Here is a 6,000-nt window from a genome sequence, read left to right on the forward strand (position 1 = left end):
TACTTGCTGAGCTCTGCTTACAGAGCTGGACGGACAGCTATCAATATAATCGATCACAGCTTATTACAAAGCTCCACCATACTCAAATTTGAAAGATAGCTTGCCATATTGCCATATTCCATAATGCCATATTTCATAACATAAGTCACAAAACTGTGACTTGTATATACTCTACAATAATACTCTTAAATAGAACCCATTTTTCTCTTTGATGGGTAAGTATTACAGTATTTCACTAAGTAAACCACTTCTGCCAGACATGCAGCTCCTATATTTCTATTACCTTCCCTGATACAGTTAAATTTCAAAAATACTAACAGTAACTGCCCCCGCTGATGACTTAAAACCGATGAGGAGAGGAATATGCAAAATGGTACTCATTACTTTCACTTTTGTTTAAAACCCATTCACCTTAATCCTTTTAAAAACAAGCAGCACCTAAATAAACAAATGCATAAACAAAGAAGTTTGGCAAAATGCTCGACAATAAACATCCCGCTTCAAAAACTTCCAGCTTAGTTACAAACATGTGGACCAGTGTCATAAGTTTATTCACATAACCGAGTCCAGTCAATGGTATTAGAAATAGTTAAAAGTCAAAAAAGAATGGCCTTGTAGGGTGCCACCACATAAACCAAACATGATATACTGCCAAACACTCAAGCAGACACATGTACCATTATTCAGCAAGGACCACATGAATGCATATGGCTCTCTGTTTTGTCTTCATAGTAACAAGAAGGTTTGTAAACAGATCTCACATATGAGGCAATCTAGTCACTTGAGAATCTAAAAATCTGCCTTTGTAAAGAAGCGTTCTGCGCTGTTGCCACACAACTGGACTTAGATACACAATTAAAAGTCCTCTACATTGGACAAGTGCTGCCCAATTTTATTCTTGTTCATAGCAGTGATGTTTTGACACGCCACCTCAGCCAGGACATACATACCTGCTGTGCCCCATAGCCACTGGAAAATAAAGTCAACACAATACCCTATAAAACATTAAAAACGTGGATGGTTCTATCAACAACAGTAATGACACCTTGACTTTGTACCGTACTGCTGCTGCCTTTGCACAGCTGAAAACCACAGTAACGTTACACGCATTTACAGATGACAGTAGAAACTTCTTAAAACTCACATGGAAAAAACCCTCTCAGCCTAATCTACTGCACTAACAATGTTTTGTTTTTTTTTTAAAAAAATGAAGCAAAGCAAAAACATTATGAAGAAAGTTTCAGATAATTCATACCTGAAGTTTCAGAGGTATCTCCTGACTGGAAGGATAAGGAAAGATTTAACATCTAACTGTAAATAAATATAAGCCCCAGGTTACAGGGCATCTATCTAAATGCATCCACATGCTGCAAACCTAACAGACAGAGACTCTCCTATCTCTAAAAACAGATGCACTTTTTTTTTAGCTTGTCTGCGTATCATTTCCACTATCAAAATACTGAGGATTCTGCCCTGCGTCCTCATAACCTGAGGATCAAATTCCTCTGGCAGTCCGTGGCGATTCACAACAACAACAACAACAACAGAATTTGAAAACTGGGCCCACTGAATCTGCCCTTTGTTAGACCAGTAGTTCTCTCAATTTGGTAATGACTAACTAGTCGGTGCCCCCAGAACTCCGAACGAGGACCGGAGCCCCCTTGCGCTAGGAGCTGCGCTCAGGCAGGGCACAGGGTACCGCCTGCACCCACGGCTCCAGGGAGCAGCCACACAGACCCGTCGATTAACGCTTTGCTTTCGCCACCCCGGCAGCCTGACTTACCGCCTTCATCAAAAAAAGGAAAAAGTAACACCCTTGGCTAAATAGGCATATAGGCGTAAAATGTTTTCTGTATTGTTTAATAACGTACAAAACCAGACGGGCTTTGTATTAAAGTTGACTTCATTTTAATATGAGAGAAGGGGAATTATTTAGCAAAATATTTCTGCTGAAGCTCATTCGTATTTCTATGGGTTTAACTTAAAAGGGTGTTTAAGAATTATTGGAATTCAAAAAGAAAAACGTTAACGTTTGAGTAGAAGTTTAATTTCTTCAACTACCATATGAAGGAAAAAAAAAAAAAAAAGGGCCACCTCAAAATAACTTTTGACCATTGCTGCCAACTAATCAGAAAGAGAGAACTCCGCTTCTGGGAAATTAAGCTCGGAGGACCTTTATCGCTGTCCCGGGGAGAGCCCCGGCCGCCTGCTCGCGGAGACAAGGCGGGCTCGCCGGTGGCCGGGCTCGCCCCGGGCCGGGCGGGCGGCGGGGCCTCCCGGAGGAGGGCTCTCCCCACCTGGGGCCGAGGCATCCCCGCCCTCCCGCTCCGCTCCCCCGCGGTGGGGAAGGACGTGCCGCGGCGGGGAGCCGGGAGCCCCCGAGGAGGTCCGGGGCACCATCGCCCGGGGGGAGCCCAGCCGGGGCTTTCCCCTCCCCGCGCCGCCTCCCCCCAACGGCGGGGACGCGCAGAGGCAGTCCGCCGCAGCGTCCGTCCGTCCGACCGTGCCGGCCGTCCCCGCCTGCCCCCCGCCGCGCGGTGCTGGCGCGAGCCGTCCTGTGCGACAGGCGCGGACGTGCCGCTTACATAATCACCGCCGGCCGCACGCGCACCCCGCGTTACATAAGGGACCGTGCCCCCGGCAGCCTCCGCGCCGCCGCACCCCCCCCCCCCCGCCCCCGCCCCCGCGGCAGCCCCGTCGGCCGGCGGGGAGGTGGGGGAGGGCGGCGGGGAGGGCCCCGGCAGCAGCGGCGGCCCCGGCCGAGCCCCTCGTTAACCCCCTTCCTGTGGCGTTTACACGTCATGGAACATTCCCGGAACGGGCCAACGTCCCACCCACTTCAGGGAACAGTCACCGCGGCGCAGCGCGCACACGGGCACGCAGGCACACGGATGCAGCTCCGGCGCGGCGGCGGGTCTCCCCGCACGCACACACGCGCACCCTCAGTGTCCCCCGGCGCCCCCCGCGGGGACGTGCCGGAGCCGAGGCCCACCCCGCCCCCCCCGGCGCCCCGCCTGCCGCCGCCGCGCCGGGCGGCCCCCCCCCCGCAGGGCGCCGGAGGCCGCCGAGAGAGCCCCGTCGGGGCGGCCCCCCCCCGCGGGCGCCTCTCCCCGGCGGTGACCATGCCCATTCCCCGCCGCAGGAGGGGATTACGCAAGGCAGCCAGCTCCTCATCTGCATACACTCACAAGCCGGGTATTCCCCGCATTTCCTAACGGCGTGTCACCGACAAAGGCCTGTCCCCGGCCCCGGCGCCCTCCCTCGCCGGCTCAGCGGGGCGCCGGGCCGGGTCGGGGGAAGGGCCACCGGCCGCGGTGCCCCGGGGACGGTGCCGGTGACTGCCAGCGCCCGGAGCCGCCGCCGCTACAGAGGTGACTTACCGGTCCGGCGGTTTTCCAGCCCCGCCAGCTTCCCCCCGCCCGTCCCCACCCCCGTCGCCTGCCCTCCATTTACCCCCGCAGCCCCGGGGCCGGGGGTCGCCCGGCGGCGGCCGCCCCTCCAGTCCCTCGGGCGGCACTTGGGGCGCTGCCGTCAGGCGGCGGGGGGCTCGGCAGGCGCCCCCTCCGCCGCGGCCCGAAAGCCGGCCCCGCGGCGCCCCCAGCCCGAGCCCCGCCGCCGGCGGCAGCCGCCCCCCGCCGGCGGCACGGCTCGGCGCGGCGCGGCGCGGCTGTCAGCTGGTGCCGGTAACAGGGGGCGAGCGGCGGGCGGGCGAGCGGGCAGGGAGGAGGGGGCTGCCCGCAGCAGCCGCTGCTGCTCACCTGGAGAGTCACCGAGGAGGGAGGAGGGAAGCCCTCCCGCTGCCCTTGTTGTTGTTGCCGATCCCGCCGGGCGCTCTTGTTGCTCCTTTGCTAAGGGCTCGCCTGGAGTGAGGTGGCCGGCGGTGCTTCTTTATATATAAAGACAGAGAGAGATATATCCAGCGGCCGAGGGGCGCCCGTTTCACGCATTTAGCTTAAGGCAGGTCATTTCTCTCCCTCTTTTTGGGAAGGATCATCACCATCACCCTGACAGTGGCGGAGGGGCTGGTGTTGCACGGGGGAGAGGCGGAGGCCCGGGAGCCGCAGCCCGCCCTGGCCGGGGCGGGAGGGAGGGAGCGCGCCGCGCCGCGCTGCAGGCGGATCCGCCGGGCTATTCCTGGCACCACTTCCCAGAACACAAGTTACAGGGCGGCGAGCGCGGAGCGAGCGCGGGGAGCGCGCCGCCCGTGACGTCACCCCCGGGTCCCCCCGCGCGCCGGCGGAGAGCGAGAGAGGGAGCGATCGGCGGCAGCGCCCGGGCGGGGGGTGATGGGCGCTGCCCGCCCCTCTGCCTGCGCGCGGGGCGGCGGGGGGAGAGGTGCGCCGGGCGGGCGGGGGGGGGGGGGGGCGAGGAGGCAGGGCTTCGGAGGGTGAAGCCGCGGCCTCTCCACGCCGGCGGAGACCGCCGCTCCCGCCCCTCCCGCCCCGCCGAGGGAACTCCCAGGAGAGCCGGCCCCGGCTCGCCGCGCGCCCTCCCGCCCCGAGAATTTCCTACGAGGACGCGGGATCCTCCTGCCTCCCCGTCCTCCCCCCCCACCCGCTTCCTTCCCGTTTTCCCCCGGCCCCCCCGCCCCCCTCGCTCCCGCCTGGACAAGATCACGTTATCTGTCAGGAAGAACAATACGGCACCGGGGCTCCCCGTGACGGCCGCCGACCCTGGCTTCCCCGCCCGGCCCCGGCGGGCGCCTCCGAAACCAGGGGCGGCTGTGCGCGCTGCGCGGGCGGCCCGACCCTGGCTCACCACCCGGTACCCGGCCCTTTCACAGGGGCCGCACAGCACACCGGCACGGCGGGGCTTGCCGCCGCTCCGGAGGGCAGGGAGCCCGCCCGCCGCGGGCACAGCCCCCCCCGGGGCTCTGCCGCACAGACGCACATTTATTTTAACAGCCTCTCGGCGAAGCGCCTTCCCCGAGAGCGCCCCGCGACACCGGGAGGACGGGCGGAGGCTGCCGGACGGGACCGAGGGCTGGGGACGCCGCTGCCTGCGACCGCCGCCAGGTCACGCCGGCTAACGGCCGCCCCGGGCTCGCGCCCCCACCTCCCCCCGCCGCCGCCGCCGCCGCTGCCGCTCACGGGGCCGCCCGCAGCCAATGAGCTCCCGCAACGTCCGGCGGGGCGGGGCCGGGGCCGGTGGCGGGGCCGGTCTCCCGCAGCAGCCGTCGGTGCCGGCCCCGGAGCCGGGCCGCCTCTCCCCCCCCACCTCCACCCCCCTGCGCGGGGCAGCGGCGCCGCGGGGGGAATACCCTCTCCTCTGGGCGAGGCGAGGCGGTGCTTGCCCTTCGTGGGAGCGTCCTGCCGCCGGTCCTCGGAGCCGCCGCCGAACCGGGAGCTGGTTAACCCTTGAGTCAGCCAGACGCCCCCGGGCTCATGGGGAACTGCTTTTGGCCTCTTTAGATTTGCCGCGGCTGCTCGGAGAGTACGGTTCACCCGGCTGGTTCCCCGGTTCGGGCTCGCTGCGGCACTGAGGAGTGCTGGGGCTTTGAAAGACGGTCTTCGTTTAATATTCAGTGTTTGCAGAATGGTTTTATTTTGGGGAAGCCATTCAACCGCATTTGAAGGCTACCGTAAGGTGACTCGAAGTGATGCCAGCTCGCAGCGGTGTCACCGTGACATCAGAAGTCGTGCTAGCACCTGAGGTTATTGTTACCTTGATTCACATCAAATCAAGAAAAAAAAATCTCTGCCTCGTGAATGGGAAGGAGAGTGCATGCACATAAATCCCCAAAGCAGCAGTTCTTAACAGCAGATGCCAGGGCAAACAAAACTATTATTTCACAGTTTTAGTAGTTAAGAATTTTAAGTCATGCCTGCAGCTTTTAGGGACTAGTAACGATTCAGTGCCCAGGGTTGCAATACAGGCGCACAGAATCCGCTAATAAATACCCCGTCATCCCAATACGGCCCTTGGCCCCTGTTGACTTTGGTGGCCTTTGGGTCGGGTCCCCAGAGCTTCATTGCGCTCCATCCAGGAGGGGCAGGAGAG

The 6,000-nt window shown here is 60.8% G+C and overlaps 1 protein-coding gene and 1 long non-coding RNA gene across 5 annotated transcripts in view; one reads left to right on the plus strand and one right to left on the minus strand.

Annotated features, from left to right (window-relative positions):
* Nucleotides 1-4,289, minus strand: part of HIVEP2 (HIVEP zinc finger 2) — a 143,585-nt gene extending 139,296 nt beyond the window's left edge. For all 4 annotated transcript variants that reach the window (XM_075087805.1, XM_075087800.1, XM_075087804.1 and 1 more), the window contains exon 1: nt 3,759-4,289. The gene's annotated coding sequence lies outside the window, so the exon portion shown is untranslated. The remainder of the gene's footprint in view (nt 1-3,758) is intronic.
* LOC142054781 (uncharacterized) lies at nt 2,738-5,679 on the plus strand. The gene is made up of 2 exons (XR_012659668.1): nt 2,738-3,371; nt 5,412-5,679. It is a non-coding gene; the product is annotated as an uncharacterized LOC142054781 (long non-coding RNA).
* The last annotated feature ends 321 nt before the right edge of the window (nt 5,680-6,000 follow it).

Source organism: Phalacrocorax aristotelis, chromosome 3 (assembly GCF_949628215.1).
Source record: "Phalacrocorax aristotelis chromosome 3, bGulAri2.1, whole genome shotgun sequence".
Taxonomy (NCBI): Eukaryota; Metazoa; Chordata; class Aves; order Suliformes; family Phalacrocoracidae; genus Phalacrocorax; species Phalacrocorax aristotelis.